The following is a 20,553-nucleotide window of genomic DNA, read 5'->3' as shown; positions in this document are numbered from 1 at the left end:
AACAATGAATGATCAACACATTTGCGAGCAGCCAGCTACCCAGACAATAGAAAGGAAGCATGTCATTAGGTAGCAACCACTTCTTAGCTAAAATTTTGCAAAGCTCCAACTCAGTGTTCCAGATAGAATAGTGCGCAAATGATGAATTTTTCTCATTCCATAGAGACGATCACCCGGGAGGGTCTTGCTCGGATTGGAAATGAGTTTCAAACTCAATATGCAACCATATGCTAAATGTAGTGAGCAGTATCCAGTGCCAGCTGAGAGATACAGACGATGACGAAGATGTTGCACCTAATGAGGCACCCAAAAATAGGCAAGTAATTAATATGTATCACTGCTCGTAAGAAGCATAGAAAGAAAACAATGAGAAGCAGCCCTAAAAGCAAAGTGATTGATATAATTTCAAAATTCAAGGGGCTCCCCCTACATTTGAGGAAATGCAAGAAAATATTGAACTGATGAGGAAGGTTGATCCACAAGCCGTCCAAAAGCAGAAAACACAAATAAAACCTGAGAAGACAATGACAGACAAGAGTACGTTCGTGAGAAGCAAACTGCAGAACACTCCTCTTAACAATACAAACACCAGTTTGACCCTGGAAATCTCAGTGAGTCTACCCACTCTTGGCTACAACATTGTGGAAGACATGAATAAAACTCACACAAACATCAGTTTGTTCGAGTTGGCTAAGATTCAGAGTTAGCAGGATATTCTGTTGCATGCACTGGGGCAAACATCTATAGACAGCGCAACCTCTACCAACAAGGGAGCAAGCAAATTGCCTGGTTCACTCATGACTATGCTCAACACACTCCAAATGGAAGAAGCAAACTCTATTTTCCATCCGTTCTTGCTTTCATTCAAAATTTTTAGCTACAATGTTCATAACTATTTGGTTGATTCTAGCACATCAGTCAACGTCATGCCACACTCCATTGCCAAGAAGATGAATGTACAATGGAGCAAGACATTTACATAGATCATCCAACTTGATCGGACATGCATACCATCCATTGGTGAACTTCAAGATGTGATCATCCGACTATCTCATGACGACCGAGTTCACCAATGCATAAACATCATTGTTGTGGACATACTGGAAGCGTATGGCTTACTACTCAGCAGAGACTGGTCTAACAAGTTGAATGGATACTTTTCTACAGAGTAGTGGCACTTGTGGCTTCTGTATCAAGTCCAAAACAATCAAATCTGGGTGTTATCTAAGAGATACATGAGTCATAACATCACTCCCATGAATGGTGAGAACGAATCATTGGATTTCGCAAAGCTCATGTTTGGCAACTGCCTCTTTGAAACAACACTGGCGTGTTATCTCGCACAGTAAGCTCCAACCCATCTAGGCACGCAGTTGGGTCCCCTTCCTTGCCCAACTGATGGAAATGAAACTTGAACAACACATTGTAACACTACTAGTAGTAGTCGTAGCAGCAGTAGCAGTAGTATAAGCGCGTTCAATGATTCGTGTACAGATGAGCTATGGACTAGGTATTTTGACAAATCAAAGACACGGGATGGCTCTCGAGTCAGGTGTGTCTTGATGGACCCAAAGCATAGGAAACACTTGATCTCGAGTTACTTGGAGGTTGAGTGTACAAACAACATTGCTAAATACGAAGCACTCATGTTGGGGTTGCAAAAAGCCATTAGCCTCAATGTTGTTGCGCTGAAAGTGGTAGGTGATGCAAAAATTGTGGTACGAAAAGTACGTAACACCATACACTATTTATCACCTCATCTCAAGAGGTATGACGACTAATCTCTAACTTCCAAGCATTCAATATCATTGTTGTGCCAAGAACACGTAATGCAGCTGTCGATACCTTAGCAAGCACAACTGCTAGCATGTCACTGCTTAGGGATAGATTTACTATTAAAATTTTGTATAAGTCTTCTATCCCTAATAACATAATTGATGTACACACTTTTGATTATGATCAACAAATACTTCACTTCATGGAAAATGTTGATGCCTTCAAAGATGCAACCACTGCTGAAGACGAGCACGAGCAGTCCCTGCAAGCTGCAACTAATGACAAGAAAGGCAACCTCATCCCCAAGGGTGTGAATTCTCTCAAAAGGATCTATGACTTGCAGAACCACTTTCAAGGATCAAGAAACAACAAAACCCATAGTCCCACCATGATGAACGAACATATCAATCTAGGAACAAACCACAATCCAAACTTTGTTAGTCTCGGTTTCTGTTGCACACCACAAGAGTGGCAAGTTTTTGTTCACTTTTTCAAACAGTACCAGGATGTGTCCACATGGACATTTGATGACCTGAGTACATATAACACACAAATAATCCAACAGAGGATCCCAATCAAAGAAGGAGTCAATCCATTGCAGCAAAAACTAAGTAAAGTACATATGTCACTTGAACTCCTTATACAAAAATAATTGACTAAGTTGTTGGATGCGCATATCACTTATAGAGTTCGTTATTTTACATGGGCTTCTAATTTAAGTTATGTATGTAAGAAATCCAAGGGAATCCGCTTATGCATTGATTTCCAAAACTTGAGCCACTCTCGGAACAAAAAAAAAAAAATACCTTGTGCCGTTGTCAGAACCTATGTTACACCAGGTATCTGGAGCATGAATGTTGTCTTTGCTTAATGGTCTTTTGGGATACCATGAGGTTCTGATAGTAGAACCTGATAGTCTGATACTGGTTCAAGAGAAGCTTGGCCCACACAAGTACCATCTGCAATCACTTGAAGAGAGGGTTGAAAACCTCCCTGTCAACGAACAAGATCTCAAACTTTGTTTTTAGTAGGTCGTGCCGCGCCCTGTGCCATGTACATAGTCTGTTTACTGCTTGTTGTTTTTATCGCTTTTCTTACTATTTGTGTTTCATTTTTTTGTTTTCTTAGTATCGTGCTATTTTTGGTTTTGTAAATAAGCTTTTCCCTCTACTGAGTTCTCGCTTTTGAATGAGTATGTGGCTGAGATCTAAAGAGTCTTGTGACACTGCAACACTTGGCCAGTCCTGCATCCATCTTCTCTATGCTTGGTTATAATCTTCGATCGATGAAATCTTGACAAAAAATATGAGTTGTCCACAAGGTAAGCTTGGGTCCAACCATGAACCTGTGCCCACACTGGGAAACCCCATTCCTCTACTCAACCTTCTGCTTTGTGTGTTCAAGCTCATCCAGCTAGTAGAAACGGAGAAGGGGAAATCTAAACGAGCAAACCTATGTGAGAGGTCATGCATGCTTCTCTGAAGGAATTACCTCTTCTTCTCTCAATAAGTTGGGATCCCTCTTTTGCCCCAAGAATAAATAAGTGCCTATGGACAGTCTTCTGAAAAAAAATAAAAATAAAAAATAAAATAAAATAAAATAAATAAATAAATAAAAATAAATAAATAAATAAATAATACAAGGCGAAAGAAGAGAAATGCTTCCTGCGTAGAGAGGTGAACTCCACTAGGGTCCTGACCAGGCTCGCTGGCAGTGGAGAAATGCGTGTGTTCCTGTGTGACCCGCTAGGGTACTCTTCAGGCCTGCTGGTAGTGGAGCAACACCAGAGATGAAAAAATATACTCTGAATTTTTTTAACTTGCGAACCAAACTACCCTTCCCGATTTCGAAACATCATGATCAAGCTGAAACTTCTTGTTGTGTTTGACTGAGTTGGCGAAAGGTGAACCATGTCTATCCATGGGGTAAGGGGGGAAGCCGAAGTAACCCGCACACTGATTCAATACTCCGTAAAAGAAAAAGGCCATGTGCTATCAATGGATCAAAACAGAGAAGTTGGAATTCAACCAGTGTGTCGCCAAGTGTTTTAGCGGCCTCAACACCCTCCAAAATTTTGGCATGCATCCAATTTCATAGCCTTCCTTGGTTTTTTCCTTGATGTTTGCAAATGCCTAGGCTCATCACGTGAGCTCATCTTGAGTCTTTTTACCCTCCTCATAGACATCCTTTGGCATGTTGCTCACAATGTCATGCTTGCAGACATGTTCTAGCTATGCATAAAGTCTGTCTTCATGTGTACAAGTTGTATTCGCTATGTAAGTATTTTTTGCACTCACACACGAAGTTGTATGCAATGTCGCATTAGTGTCCTTATGGTCGTTCAACGATCCATCACAAGTGTCACGCTTGTCGCTCGCACCATCTATCAATCACACTGAGTGCATGTTGTCTTGATGGTTCAAGGTGTCTTGTCATCAAGTCATGTTGAGTGTGTGTCCATAAGGTCTTACATGTACGAAGTCACTCATTCACACGCTTAGTCATTTTGTTGAAGCTATGTTGACCGCACCAACCCCAAAAACCAGACCTTTGCTCAGCTATACTGTGCAGTCTTATCCCTTAGCAAACATGTACCGCTGTAGAGAATTGTGCAGAGCTTGAGGCTGCCTCCGAGGCAGTCTGCATTGCGCAATCCTAGAGTCGACATGACTAACTGTCCCCTTGAACAATGCAGATTTTTCTCAGCAAGCCATCTCAATCTACGCTACCCGCAAGCAAAATCACCAAGTCTCCAGCTAGTCAACTAGAGAGTTTAACTAGGCAGTGACCTTGGACCTCACTTCTCCAAAACATTTCACAGAAGCTGCCAATAATGCCCACTTCTGCTAACTAAATAAATTGCATAGACATGTTGGACAGACACCCATTACCTGTCACTGCACTGCCCTAAAGATTTGCACAGTTTTCTCAGCCAGTCACCGTGTCAGTCGGATTGGTGCTCCTCCTAAAAACCGTGTTGTTTTCATGGGCTATCTCCCAACTACCCAACATCCCGCTCAGCCCAGAAACTACGCAGGGATGTCCTGCAAGATAGCCTCCCAGCTCTATGCAGTTTTGGTCAGCAGCCTCCCACAGCCTGCTGCTAGCCTCCCCAGAGAAATTTTGCAGTTTTCACTGCCAGTTTCCCCCTATTTCCTAGACTGTCCCCTTGGAAAAATTGCGCATATCTGCCCTCCAACCAAGCTAGATCCCACAGACAGTCATTGCTGATCCAGACTGCCCATCTCAGCCTCGCAGTGACCTTTGCGTAATTTTCATGGACATTTCCCAGGGCTTGCATCTCAACTTGAAATTTTCTCTGCGTATTTTTAGAGACTTGTCCTCCCTCCCAGTCGCTTATATTCGAAAGCGAAAAATAATGCATCATGGTAGAATAGGATATTTCTAGATTTGATTTTGTCTCGTCATGTGTGATTGCAAATATAAGTACATGGGTGAGACTTGGTGTGATAAAGAACATGATCAACAAGAAGCACATACAAGAAGACTTGTTCACGAACGAACGAGCACATGGAGCATGCCAAGTATAAGCAAAGGAGAGACATGCACATGCAACATCAAGTTAACACCAAGACCATCAAAGACTCCACACACCTTGCCATGTGGAGGTGAAGTTATGATACACCAAGAGCGCATTCATCACTTAGTAGCACTGTAGCTCGACATGGACACCACCAGCAACATGAAGATACCAAATCTGTTGTGCTGAGTCATGTCATGAGTCATCTCGGCCACATCACTATTGTGGGTCATACTACTGTAATCAATGTAATGTAACGTGGAAGTCTAAGAGACCCATGTGAAAATATGAAGATTCATGTAAAGTTGAAGAGTCATGTAATTCAAACAGTCATGAGGGAAGTCGAACATTCACAAGGGCCTTTTTCACCCTTGGCTATAAATGCCCCTCCTTTGTACATGCAAAAGACTTTTTGTCTTGGCTCCTCCCACATAGCCTTGAGAGTCTGTAGTCTTTTCTTTGAGGAGCGAGCAGTGGCTCCAACGCCCCGCTATCAGGGTTAGTGATGTAATGTTGTATTGATGTGTCTTGGAACTTTTTCTTAATTCAAAAACCTGATAATAGGTCAGCACGTTTTCACACGTATTGTATTTGTTTGTAAGACTATTCTTTGGACACTTGTAATGCATGTTTCTTTGACCTGTATTAAAATAGTTGAATTATTTCGGTTGTTCTAATATAGATGCTTACGAAAATGTGTTGTATAAGTTGTTAACACTATCTTGCCCATGTGGGCTATCCCACGGAACACTTGAAAAAACCTTTCTTGAAACTTGTTATAATGACTATCGCAATCGTGTGGACTATTCTTTTGGGTGTTGTACGTGCTATCTGTTTATTGTGTGTTTGTGACTGTCTCATCTGTGTCGACTACTTTGCTGGAAGCTACGCTTTTCCTGTTGTGTTATGTGTCTTTGACAAAGTTGGGACTATTCCCTTTCGACTTGAGACTCACTTCCAACCTCTCCCTATGCAGTGAAAGAACCTTGACACAAGTAACACTAAGCACTCAGCGGGCACATGAACCTCGTTGTTCAAAGAAAAAGCAAACCAATCTCATGTGCTCACAAGCAAGAGCTAAGGAAATCCTTTAAGATAATGGCAACCAGGCCATCATACTGGATGAGACTCCTACACCAAACGATGTGAGGTCTAGTTGAGACTTCATACCATGGAGATCCCCTGAATGTTGGTGGGTCCAGCACCGTTAACAGGTTTATCTACCTTGGGTTTACAATACTAATCCCTAGGGTTTAATATTATTCTCTTAGATTTTTAATATCAATTCCTTGGGTTTATTAGTGCCTTGGGTTTAGAATATCAATCCCTTGGGTTTAATAATTTAAGGGTTCATATTCCTAGGGTATAATATTATTGATAAAGTCTATAACATTAATCATAGTGTTTAATATTAATCCCTTGGGATTATAATCCATTGCATTTATAATATAAATTCCTTGGATTTATTAACCCGTTGGGTTTAAAATATTAATAATGGCTTATGTTTATAATATTAATACCTTGATATCATTATTATAAATTGTCATTATAATTGCTATAATTATTATTGTATTTGTAATTTAATGATAACAATATTTTATAATATAATTATTATTGTTATTATGTTGTTATTATAGTTATATGTTTACTAATATCAATATTAATATTAATATTAACTTTATATCTATTGAAGCCTATATCAATGACATTTATTAATGTAGATTAATGTAGTTATGTTAGCATATTAGGTAATTAAATATCTAATAAATTAATAACATTTAAATATATTATAATTATGAAATATATGTATATCTTATATTGACTATTATTTATTTAATAGGAGAATATAAACATGTCAATTATGGTGATTCTTAATTGTTAAGCCTAATGGTTATTATTTCCCTTATCTAAGTTCAATTCTCTTTGAGAGTAACATGATGATGAAACATGTTATAATAGATATGTACCTATGTTAAGACTCAGCGTTTCTTAACAAAAATTAAAATTACACTTTATAATATTAAAATAAAAACGAAATTTATTATAATTCTTTTTTATATAAATAATTTTTTATCTATTCAATACGTTTTTAATTCAAACATTTATTTTATAGACATGAAGATTACATAGATTTCTAATTTAAATATAAATTTTATAGACATGGAAACTATGGAAACTATAAGTACAGTGATAAAATTTATTATGGGAATAAATTAATATTATGTTTTATTTAAAAAAAAAAATTAGTTTATTGGAATAAATTAATATTATGTTTTATTTAAAAAAAAATAATTTATTTTTATATATAATATTAAACGGAATTTTCTAAACATGCACGTTAGAGTGTCAAAGATATATATTAGTAGAATAGATACTCAATACGTTTCTAATTCAAACATACATTTTATAGACTGAAGACTGATTACTTTTCTAATTTAAACATAAATTTTAGAGTCATGAACCTGTAAAATATTCAAAGACGTTTTCAGTAAAATATAAATTTTATCATAACACATTACATCATGCAAACTGTAGTTAACATATGTTTTTAACATAAATTTCATGAAACACATTATATCATGCAAACTGTAGTTAATATAATTTTTTAACATTATATCATGCGAACATTATTATAAGTTTTTAACATTAAAATTTTTATATCCCTTTATTTTCTCACCCCATTTACTAATTGTTGCTCACATTAACCATTTCCATAGATCATTTTTCAATTACACCACCAACCACCCATCCTTATCTTCATATATTAGTATTATTATAATAAACGTTTCAAAATCGAAAAATATTCGTTTAACCATATACCAAATTGTTTTCTCCACATTTTAATATTAAATTCTTCCATTTTGTATATATCTTTTCCTATTCTATAAAGATATAAACCCTGAAATCCATAACTTTAACAATAGTTTTATTATCATGTATATGGTTTTCAAGAATTGATTGCGTGAAAGCTAAAGTGGATTTCTTAAGAACTCAAGATCTTTGTAAATTGTTTTAGACGTCGGAGGGAAGATAAGTCCTCTAGCATCAAAGTTATTTCATATGCACTTCCAAATATGATAATGAATACAACCATAAATTTAAAGAAATTTGACCCATCTGATATATGTGGTGCAGAGGATGCATTTAAATCCCACACGTCTCTTTCTGATTTTTGGTAGATTGTCGTCTTCTTTTTATTATGCAACCAGACTTTGGACTTCCAGAAGACTTTGGACTATGAGCCAGTTGTTAAGTTCTTCAATTAGGGGATTGGTTAATCATTTGATACTCGTCTCAAAAAGGCTCCATATCCTTGCATTTGATAGTTTCCTCGTGATTACAATGTCACTTAATATTAGGGGGATGGGGCCTGACATCAAATCGCGCTCTCTAACAGGACTCATTCACAGACATAAGACAAATTTCATTCTTTTATAGGAAACTACGGTTTTTGAAGAAAAGTCTTAGGAAATTCTGCAACAAATTTGTTTGTGCTTCTAATTCATGCGGTCTGTCTGAAGGTTTAGCGATAGCTTGGAAACCCTCTAGTCTCAAGTTTCTGGCATAATTTACACTTGCATGTATACTCCTATCTGGGCATGTTCGAGGTTCTCCTTCTCACTTCCGCATTCTTAACATGTACGCTCCATATATAGGCAGGAAAGTTTTCTCAGACCAGGTCACGGACATCGGGTTTCCGGATTTGAGTTCTCTCATGATGGATGGAGACTTGAATTTAAATCTGGATATTAAACAGATTTGGGGCAATAAGGCCAAGTCTAATTTCTTGGAGCCCCATTTCAGGACATTTTTAACTCTCTGTCTCTACGAGATATTACTCCTCACAAGCTCGTTCCCACCTGGAGCAATGGATGGATAGGGTCTGCTTGTATTTCAAAGCATCTGGATAGATTTTTGGTGAAATAACGCTCCGCAGTGGGTCTGATAGAACTACACTCCTCAGTCATTCCTTCTTTCAACATTGGCCATCTTCCGATTCTGCTCTCTCGGGATAGGGAATCCTGTCATAAGACTCTTCCATTTAAATTCAACCACTTCTGATTGGCCCATAAGGAATCTGAAGAGATTTCCTATCGCATTTGGAACCAACCTATTTTACTTCAGAGCTCATCCTATATAGATATCATATGTGTCAAGCTTAAATCTTTGAAGAGGGAGGTCCAAAAATGGGTTTTAAAATAGAAAATCTTAAATCCTTGAAGAGGGAGGTCCGAAAATTGGTTTCGAAATAGAAAAAAGCAGAATCAAAACAGCTGGAATATATTGAAGCTGCCCTACGTGAGGTCCAAGAATTGGTTTTGAAATAGAAAAAAGCATAATCAAAACAGTTGGACTATATTGAAGCTGCCCTACGTGAGGTCCGAAAATTGGTTTTGAAATAGAAAAAAGCAGAATCAAAACAGCTGGACTATATTGAAGCTGCCCTACATGATCTCTATGATCCAGAAGATCCTTCCCTTACTACTGCAATATGCAGATCCCAAATTTTGAATTTGGAGGCCCAGAAGAGATCTATTTACAAATTATAGGAAGAGGCTAAGTTTCTTAAAAGCCGGGCTACGTGGGTTGCAGCTGGGGATAAGAACTCAAGTGTTTTCATAGATTTTCCTTCATGAGGACGAGAGAAAATTCCATTTGGCGCATTCGTGATGATGGGGACAATATTCATACTACTCAGTCGGAATTTATTTGGCCACCTTTCGCCATTTTAAGGGTCTTTTCACAGCGAAAGACCTCTTGACACAATCTCAATTGGATTTCATGAACCACGTGCCTTGGTTGATTCAGGCGACTGAAAATGATATTTTGGGTAGACCGGTTATGATAGAGGAAATTCACAATATTCTCCTGGCATGTGTCAGGGATAAAATCCCTGGTCCTTATACATACATTTCTTCCGGCGTATGTCCCCAGATTTACTGGCGGTGGCTGAAGAGTCTAAGGTCAAGGGTTATATCTCTGGATCCATAAATAACACTTTTATTTCTCTAATTCCTAGAAATAAGTCTCCTATTTATTTCAAATATTTCCGCCCCATATCCCTGTGTAACTCTCTATAGAATTATCTCTAAGATTATTGCTTGCAGACTTAAGATTTTTTTGTCAGCTCGTATCTCTCCAAAGCAATTTGGTTTTTTTGGAGGGCAGACAAATCCAAGATGTTGTGGACATTTTGCAAGAATGCCTTCATTCTGTTAAGGTGAGGAACCTAAATGCTTTCTTACTGAAGATTGATCTAAAAAATCTTAAATCTTTAGAATACGTTGACTGGGAATTTTTGAGATTGATTTTACACAAAATTGACCTCTCTTAGTCGAACATCAATTGGATCATGGCATGGCATGTGTGAACACTGCTAACTTTATTGCTATTATAAATGGGCTCCCAACAATTTTTTTTAAAGAATCGAGAGGTTTGCATCAAGAATGCTCTATGTCTCTCATTCTCTTTCTCCTTTCAATGGAAGAACTTAGCAGAAGGATTAATGAATATTGTGATAGGGGACTTGTAAAAGGTATTTCGATGACTCGACAAATCCACATATCACATCTAATTTTTGTCGATGACCTCCTCTTTGGTGGAGAGGCATCTACTCTGGAATGGTCCCACTTTCACCAACTCCTCTCGATTTTTGGTTCTATATTAGGTCTTATTTTAAATAAGAATAAATCTAAAATGATCTCTCCTCATCTGAATGAAGAGGTAACAACGGAGATATGTGACATTTTTGGCATTACATCTCAGCCCTTGGGGTTGGATTATCCAGAAATTTGAAAGAAAATTAGCAAATTGGTCCTATAGATTCTGATAAGATCAATTTTATAGTCTCTTTCGGTTTAATGATGCATTTATATATGTTGCCAATGGAAATAATTCATAAGATAGATGTTATCCTAGCCAAGTTTCTATGGACCGGTTACAATTAACCTGGTAAATTTCACTTGGTTCGCTTGCCATGAATAACTAAAGACATCGATGAAGGGGAATGGGGAACCTTCGACACGCTTTATTTCAACAGGGCTATTATATGTAACAGTATATGGAGAGGACTAACTGATACGGGCATTTGGTCAAATCATCACAGGCAAGTACCTGGAATATAAGGATTTTGAAGTCTGGATCAAGGATGGTGCGAAATTACACTATTATCCTCCTACATTTGACACTATAGCATGATGAGGAACGGGCACTGGTTATTTGGGGACCTTTGTTGGGAGGTAGGGAATGACTCTCGAATTGAAATAGGTTGAAATGAAATTCGAGGATTGTAGGGCAATCATTCCCTATTGGCCCCTCTACTACTACATCTCAGTGATAGAAGTATATTTTTTCTTTCTCATATTTTTACTTTTTGATATCTTTCACTAAATTTACAGTCCTAAATTAGAGCAGTTGAAATTGGAGTCATTGGTTGCATGGCCATAGAATCAGAGCAATACGTATTTCAGATAAATGCTACAGGGTTTTCTATTTCTGACGAGTTAAGAATCAAATTTATATAAGAGAACTATACAAGAGTATAAAGCACACTCTTCATACAGTGGAGTATCACATTTGGTTACCAAAAATATGGTCTTGGGACTCGCTTCCCTTGAAACTTAAGTGTTTTGGATGGTTGTTCTTGCACAATAAAATTCTCACTTGGGAGAATCTTACACATAAGGGCTTCAGTGGAACTAGCATTTGTCCTCTCTGCATGCATAATCTGAAAGGTGTATATCACATTTTCATGCGGTGCCCTATAGCCATTAATGTCTGGAATTTTGTCTTAATTATTTTAGGGATTGTGGCTATTTAGAATGTTAATACATTGGAGACAGGGCTTAAATACTGGTTTGAATCACATAAAGATTTATGTACTTTTCCATTTTACATATTCTGGGGCATCTCGCGATGTAGGAATCAAAAGATTTTCTAGCAAAAAAGAGTGGATGTGAGGACTATAGTGTTTTGGATTGTGGCATACTTCTCAGAAATTGGGGCAAGGAAAAAAATAGAGAATGTGAGAAAGACAAATGCATTGGAATTCTAGCAAAGGTTCCTAGTTGGATGGTTTGATAGAGCATGCTCTAATTGTAATTGTGGTTACGTTGCTCTTATTATTTTTGAACCTGACACATATTATGATTTCTGGTGGAAGGGAGGCAAGGGTACCAACAAGATGGTGAAAATCATTGCTTTATGGGGCATCCTTTTCTCTCCAAAATGGTTCAATATCAACAATTTATAGGTATTTGGTGACTTTAAGTGCATCATTGATTGGGTTGGACTCTCTCGATTCCACTCGCCACTCTTAACAAATTGGATGAAGCGCATTCATTTAGTGGGACTTACTTTTTAGAAAATCACATACAGCCACATCACAGACATGCTTTCAAAAAGAGTAGGGAAAACTGAAGGTGTCATTTATTATGCTACATACAAAAATGATTCAAGGATTGAGAGAGGCCATATTTCCATAACTTAATCCCTGCTATGATCCACTGATCTAATACTCAAATTGTGATACATTTTAAGAGTCATTACTCACTATTTTTGAAACTGTTAGACATAAGTAATAGGTTTTTTGAAAGTTTTGTTTAAGGAATACTGTACCTGTTATATTTTAATACAAAATCATGATATAATTCTCAGAAAAGTGTAAAACAGATCTTAATTCTAAATAATAATAAAAATATGTATAACTTGTACTCTCTTTTCTTTTATATATATAATGTTTTTTTCTCTTAAAAAAATAAATAAACTATATATATAAATAAATATAAATATAAATAACAGGTAATGTTTTTTTCTCCTTAAAAACAAACAAATAAATTTTTTAACAAATGATAAAATTTCATTATTTGATGGTTTAAAATGAGTTTATAACTGAAAGTTAGGTTATGATTAAAAAAATCTTTACTTAATTCAAGACCAAATTCGTTATGGACAAAATTCATAGAAAATTTGATAAAATTAAGTATATTCCAGACAAAATTCGTTACTGAATTTAGGACAAAATAGAAGAAAGATTGATGGGTTCTGGAAGGAGGCTTTATACGAATGGAGTTTAGGCGAATCAGAGCAGGGGTACTCTTCCCGGTGTGCTCAGAGGCGGCTATTGAAGAACTGATGATTCATGTCCATTTTGATTATTATTAAAAAGTGGCATGTTCATTCGTTAACTCTCCGTTTCTTCTTACAAAATTGATGTCCATTGCGTAACAGACTTTTTGCCTTTCATGAGATTATCAATATTCCATACACTGTCCAGGGTTCAATGAAATCGAAATCAGAGAAAGAACAACCTTGTTTACATGTATTGCATATAGTCTTGAAAAAAACTGTTTACATGTATTGCATATGGTCTTGGAAAAACTGTTTACATATATTGCTTATAATCTACCTGCAGAAGACTCAAAGTTGTAGGACAAGTTTTTTGGATCAAACAGTAGCAGGAACAGAGTTTGATCATCCAAAAATATTATAATGTAAAGGAGAAAAGACATGATATCCATGTGCTTAACTTACAAGGCATCACAAACTGTGGGTGCAAAAGACAGCGTGTTGTTGGCAATGTCATAGAGAATATGGTAGTTCTGCTGTTGATAATTGCCTAATACCGACATGTCTGAACTGGGTAACATTGCCACGCACATAATGCCACCACTAGTATCAGCGTACATGTAGCTTTGTGGCGGCAAATCATAATCGGCTCCCTTGAAGTGGAAAGTTATAGTCGGAAAATTTGAAAGGGAAGAGGCGGCATGAGATTGCTGGCTGTAACAGAGGTCCAGTCCGACTCGCGACCCATCGGCTCGTGAGAGGTTGATGGAAGAAATCAAGGCTTTCTTCAAAACATGATACGCATCTTCATACAAATATGTGAGAGTGGTTCCAGAGTCTATCATAAATCCGCCACTACCATCTTCTTGAATATCAAAAGTAGCAGCAGGGATATCCAATAATAATGCACCTCCAACGCTAATTCCTCGCAACGAAAGGTAATAGAAAGTTGATTGCGCTCTGTTTTGAACAAAAGGAGTTGAACTGACAGCGGCAGCTGTGGTATTCAAGGTAGCATTGTCACCTATAAACAAAGGGCTGACTTTGGAAGGAGAATCGGTAAAAGGCATGAGACAGTAAGAAAACTTATTAGCACCTAATGAATTACCAAGCTGTGAAATTAAAGATAGTGAACCTCGTCCCAACCCGATTACTCCACCTCCTAGTCCCGAGTCCCCGTCATTGTCTTGGCCGCACCCAAATACAATCTGCTGAACAATTGACTGAGAACCAGGAAAGGTAAATGTCTCGTATGAAAGGATCCCTGCGCTGGAGGAGCGATCAGCATACTCATACAAGTAACGGCACTGTTCATGAGCACAAAAAAAGTCCACGTTTGGCTGGCACTCAGAGCTTTCGCATGTGATGGCCTTGTAGGTGGAGGAGGCGGAAGGATCATAGATTGGGTAGGATTGATTATAGCAAGAATTGCAGGGCAAGCAGTGTGTCCATATCAAGTCACTTCCTGTGTCTACAATTCCAACATATGGTAAAGATGGCTCACCAATTCCTACCGTCATAAAAAATTCTCCACGTCCTCTACTTATTGGAGCTTCCATTTGTTTAGTTTTATGAGCAAATTGACCAGCGCTTTTTGGAACTATGGATCTATGCAGCGTCCCAATCCTTTCTTGACTGCGTCCCACTGCTTGCTTAAGCCGTTCAGTGGATGTAATATTTCCTGGAAAGAAAGGAGAAAGCTGTGAATCTCTATGCACAAGATCTATTCTCAACCCAACATGCTCAGCACGTTTATGCAGCTCAGACCGCCTTGAAATCTTGGGTTTATGCGGCTCAGACCGCCTTGAAACCTTGGAATATGTAAGCGGCCTGCATTGCATCAAATTAGGTAACATGAAAAACAATAACAAACAAATAAAGAATTTGCAGGGAGCACTGGAAGGAGATGATTGTGGAGCCATGCTTCGTCTACGTCTACAGCTACAACAACAGAGTGAACGTAAAACACGTTGAGACGTAGCCAAATAATGTATGAATGGTGTAGTCTGCCAGAGGGGATGCGCTGCACTTTCTCTATCTATTCTGTTAGGGATACAAGGTCCCCAAGTCCCTTTAAGTAAGGTGCTTTGCACTCTATTTTTGGTGATGGAAGTGCATTTACTTTCCTCTCTATTTTTGGACACCCAAGGCCCTTTCGACTTTCGAGTAATAAATATTTCTATAATTACAACTGATTTTGCACGCTATTTTTTTTAGAGCAATTTAACTACTGTGTTTTTTTATTTTGCTCTCTCATTTTGGAGATCGAAATCGATTTACAGTAAAACAAACTTTTTAGCACTGAAGTGATGTGGAAGAGAAAGCTTTAAATTTTATTTTTAATTTTCCTAAATTTTATTAATGGCACAAAGGGCAAAAGGGACATGCATTATTTACAGTTCTAAAGAGGTTTTTTAAAAATAATATAATTTTTTAGCATGTTTGAATGCTAAATATATTTTTTCCTTATTTACCGCTTTAAAGAGATTTAAAATACATTTTTTACTGGAGAAAATAGTGAATATATTAATTCTCTGTTTATTAGTATAATATTTTATTTTCTTGTTACCATTTTTTGAAAAAAAAGGAGTGACAGTGAGACTCCGGTGGCTCTAATATTTTTTTTTGTTATCGTTCATCTCTAATATTTTTTTTAAGGTGGTTGGACTCAATTTTATTTTTTTAATCGGTCAACTCTCAAAAAAAAATTGTTATTGTTCAGTTTTATTTTTTGTTATCTTAAAAAAGTGACAATGAGACTACGGTAACTCTAATATTAATTTTTTTAATAATTCATCTTTAATATCTTTTTCCTTTTATTATTATCGTGCATCCCTAATATTTATTTATTTTTAATTCAGCACTAATATTATATTTTATTTTTTTTGTTATCATTCATACCCCTGTAGCAAACTGTTTTGATAAAATATAAATTTTATCATAACACATTACATCATGCAAACTGTAGTTAACATATGTTTTTAACATAAATTTCATGAAACACATATGTTTTTAACATAAATTTCATGAAACACATTATATCATGCAAACTGTAGTTAACATAAGTTTTTAACATTATATGATGCGAACTATAAATGGGATAGGTCTTTTTCATTCTTTTTAAATCTCTCTTTCGTTAAATGATGCATGGTCAGCGATATCTCGTTTAGTTGCCATGCAAAGAATCGCAATTTCTTTTGGGAATGTGAACTTCCACTTTCAAATCAAATACAACTCCACAATGAAAAGTTACATGCAAAAAAATTAAGTTAAAAATAACGTCGAACTCCAAGTCAGTTCTCCGATAAATAGAGTACATCCCCTATGGTAGAGCAAACCATTGGTTTTTTCGCTAAGCGTTCCGTATTTTCCTTCCCGTCTGTGGCTGTACACAAACATGGCTCGACACTCGGCTACATCTTCTTGTGCCCTCTGCAAATTCCTTATTTACTTATTGTTGCTTTCCATGTTACCTTTGATGCAATGCAGGCCGTTTATGTCCAATCAGCATAAACCGGTTGATGGATTGAGAATAGATCTTGTGCATAGAGATTCATCACTTTCGCCATTCTTTTCAGGGAATATTACATCCACTGAACGGATTAAGCAAGCAGTGCAACGCAGTCAAGAGAGGCTAGAAACACTCCATAGGTCTGTAGTTCTGAAGGCCGGTCAAGTCGCTCATAAAAGTTCAGGAATCCAAGCTCCAATAAGTGCAGGAAGTGGAGAATATATGATGAAGGTAGAAATTGGTAAGCCGTCTTTACCATATTCTGGAATTCTAGACACGGGTAGTGACTTGATATGGACACAATGCATGCCCTGTGATGATTGCTCTAATCAACCCTATCCAATCTATGATCCTTCCCAGTCCTCCACTTACATGACGGTCACATGCGAAAGCCCTCAGTGCCAGCAAAACCCTAACTCCTATTGCTCTTCTGATGTGTGCCATTACCTGTACGAGTATGCTGATTACTTCACCTCAGGAATCCTTTCATACGAGACGTTTACCTTTTCATCAGAGTCAATCGACCAGATCGTGTTTGGTTGCAGCCAAAACAATGGAGGCCACTTCCCACAAGGAGGTGTAGGCTTCGGACGAGGTTCCTTATCCTTGATTTCACAGCTTGGTTCATTAGGACTAGGTAATAAGTTTTCCTACTGTCTCCGGGGTTTTGAAGAACCTTCTTACATGGTCAGCCCTTTGTTTATAGGACACAGTGCTACCTTGAATGCCGAGGCTGTCAGTTCAACTCCTTTTATTCAAAACAACGCGCATTCAAGTTTATATTATCTTTCGTTGGAAGGAATTAGCCTTGGAGGTAAATTATTGAATAGCAATGCTGGTACTTTTGATATTCAAGACGATGGTAGTGGTGGATTTATCATAGACTCTGGAACCGCATTCACGCTTCTGCATGAGGATGCATATCAAGTTTTGAAGAAGGCCTTGATCTCTGCCATTCACTTTCCGCAAACCGATGGGTCTGGACTCGGCCTTGACCTCTGTTTTAACTTACTTCCAGACTATCACTTTCGGCTTTCTTCTAATCAATTTCCGACTATGACTTTCCACTTTAAGGGAGCAGATTATGTTTTGCAGCCAGAACACTATTTCTACGTTGATGACACCACTTTCTGCTTGGCAATGCTGCCGAGTTCAAGCATGTCCATATTAGGCAATTTTCAGCAGCAGAACTACCAAATTCTCTATGACAACGGGAAGTCCATGCTCTCTTTTGCACCGGCAGATTGTGATTCGTTGTAAGCAAGCACAAGGATAGGTGTTTTGCTATAGATTCTACACCATATTAGATGATTAAAGTCTGCTGCTGCTAGTGTTTGATTTTAAAAAAATGTCATAGAATTTTGTGTCTCTTCCTATAATTTCTTTCTGCTAAAATATAAGCATATGTAAACAGTTTTTCTCTGATTTCAAATTCATTGAACCATGGATTGTTTATTGTGTATGGAATATTGATCATCTCATGAAAGGCCAAAGTAATAAAAGGTTGTCACTCATTCAATGAGATATTTAAGGTGATATTAATATTAATTGGGCTTGCCTTTGGAAATATAGTTCAATTCTAATAACTGTGCATTAATACAAGAAAATGTATAACCGAGATAATCTTAATGGAGTCCTCCTTGAGGAACTGGAAAGCTTTTCTTAACTGTTGGCCATGGGTATGTGTTAACATATTGCAAGTAAGTTCCGATATGAGAGTCAGCGTGTTGAAATATGCCAATAATACATATTGCAATACAAAAAACCTTGACCTGCGATATCAAACATTTTTCCTGTAGATGAATAATGTAAATAGGTTTAGCAGCGAATTCGTTGGAATGGGAAAGGAACTGAAATCTCCTAATTCCTCGCCCTGGGCCAATCTGTTCTGGGTACTCCCAGCGATAAGGGTGATAAATTATAAGGAAATTGATTAGAATTTTAATCCGAACTAACTCAGCAACGATAACCATGAAATTTTAGGAAGAATCCATTGATTCTATCTGTGAGATGGGTGGTGAATTACTGACCTATTCAGTTATGGAGAGCAATGTAAAGAATTATGTATTTTTGCTTAAATACAAAATCAATATCTATTAGTTCAGCGTCTATTCTTTGGTGTAAGGGACGAGACCGAATTCAATGAGTTAAGTCAAACTCCTGTTCCCATTGTGGAATGACAAGATGGACACCTGTTACATAATTAGCTGATAGAAAAGTAAAATCCCCTGCGATACTATTCTTATCGACTCCGACGCTTAGGCAAGCGATGTAGGAGTCAACGTGGAAATAAATAGTTATAAAGTGAATGTAATCTATCACAATTTTATATATGAAAATTTATGTATTTATAGATTTGCTATAATATTTTCTTTGAACATTCTTTAACTTGAATATTCTTTCAATAACATATTTGTATTTCTTGAATTTTAATATATATATGTGTGTTTTTTACTAAATAAATAAATATAAATACCTAAAAATAAATAAAGATATTGTTTGAAAATTTGAAATTATAATTTATTTGAATACAATAAAAAGCCAATTCTAAAGCATTTTATTTAAATTTTATGAATATTTTCTTAATAGTTAGTTATATATATATATATATATTTTTTTTTTTCTCTACCAAAATGTTCGAATTTCTGATTGATGGATCCATTTCTCTAGAGGTCTCCTTAGAGATATTTGTTCTTCTGCTTTTCTTTTTGCTAGTGATCTAACCTTGCAGTACTCTGACTCTTGGTTATTTTTATTGGTAATGTATGGCCTCTTAGCTATCGTTTTGTTTAAATCTTTTTTCTTTGTTCTAATTGGCAGACTCTCTTATTTGGTCTTTCTTTTCTTCCTCCGTGCTTAAAAATATTTGGTCTTTCTTTTCTTCCTCTGTGCTTAAAAATATGTGACTTCTCTTTTTTTTTTATGAATATGTAACTTTTCTTTTTTATGATAAAGATCTGTTTTTTTGGTGTTGAAATTAAAAATATGTGACTTCTCTTTTTTATAAATATGTAACTTCTCGAAAATCTGTGTTTCCTGAAAAAATAAAAAAATTATAATTATAACATACTATATACATTTATGTCCTCGACTTTGCATGGAGCATATTCAAACTTGCATGGAGCATCTTTAGAGTTGTTTTCTCCCCCTTCCACTGCACTACTTGTTCGCCGTTCAGTGCTCTGGACCTTTTGCAGTTATTTTTTCGGAAATTACTAGTGAGATTATAGAAAAACTTTACGCTAACGATTTTGGCTCGGGGTTAAAGGAGAAAGAATGCTCGTGTGTCGATCCTGTCGGATCTGGACAAACAGTTTCTTCAGGGGATTTTGATATGGTGACACCCAGGGAGATCCTCCTAAATGTGGAGTGGGTACTGCTTTATTTCTTAACCAAGGTCATAATTATTTTATGTAATATTCTCCTTAGTGGGGAATTTATAACAGAAAGGTAGAATTCACTCCCCCACAAAGGTGGAATTCAAAAGTCAAAGAGATATTATTAGAAATAGATTTTTATAAATGGGTGGATATGTAAAATATGCCATAAATAAATTAGAATATTATTCTTTAGTATATATAATAGTTAGTTATGAAATGTTGATAGATGGAACCAACGTAAAGAATAAATTTGCATTTAATTATTAAATAAATTATAA

At 36.6% G+C, this 20,553-nt stretch overlaps 2 pseudogenes; one reads left to right on the top strand and one right to left on the bottom strand.

Annotated features, from left to right (window-relative positions):
* Positions 1–13,845: 13,845 nt before the first annotated feature.
* LOC149263597 (aspartic proteinase nepenthesin-2 pseudogene) lies at positions 13,846–15,306 on the bottom strand (annotated as a pseudogene).
* Positions 15,307–16,880: 1,574 nt separating this feature from the next.
* On the top strand, positions 16,881–18,155 carry LOC149263596 (aspartic proteinase nepenthesin-2 pseudogene; annotated as a pseudogene).
* Positions 18,156–20,553: the final 2,398 nt, after the last annotated feature.

This window comes from Pinus tabuliformis, chromosome 6 (assembly GCF_031772625.1).
Source record: "Pinus tabuliformis cultivar Carrire ecotype Pingquan chromosome 6, CPIR1, whole genome shotgun sequence".
Lineage (NCBI taxonomy): Eukaryota > Viridiplantae > Streptophyta > Pinopsida > Pinales > Pinaceae > Pinus > Pinus tabuliformis.
The sequence above is the reverse complement of the archived record's forward strand: the minus strand, read 5'-3'. Positions and strand labels throughout refer to the sequence as shown.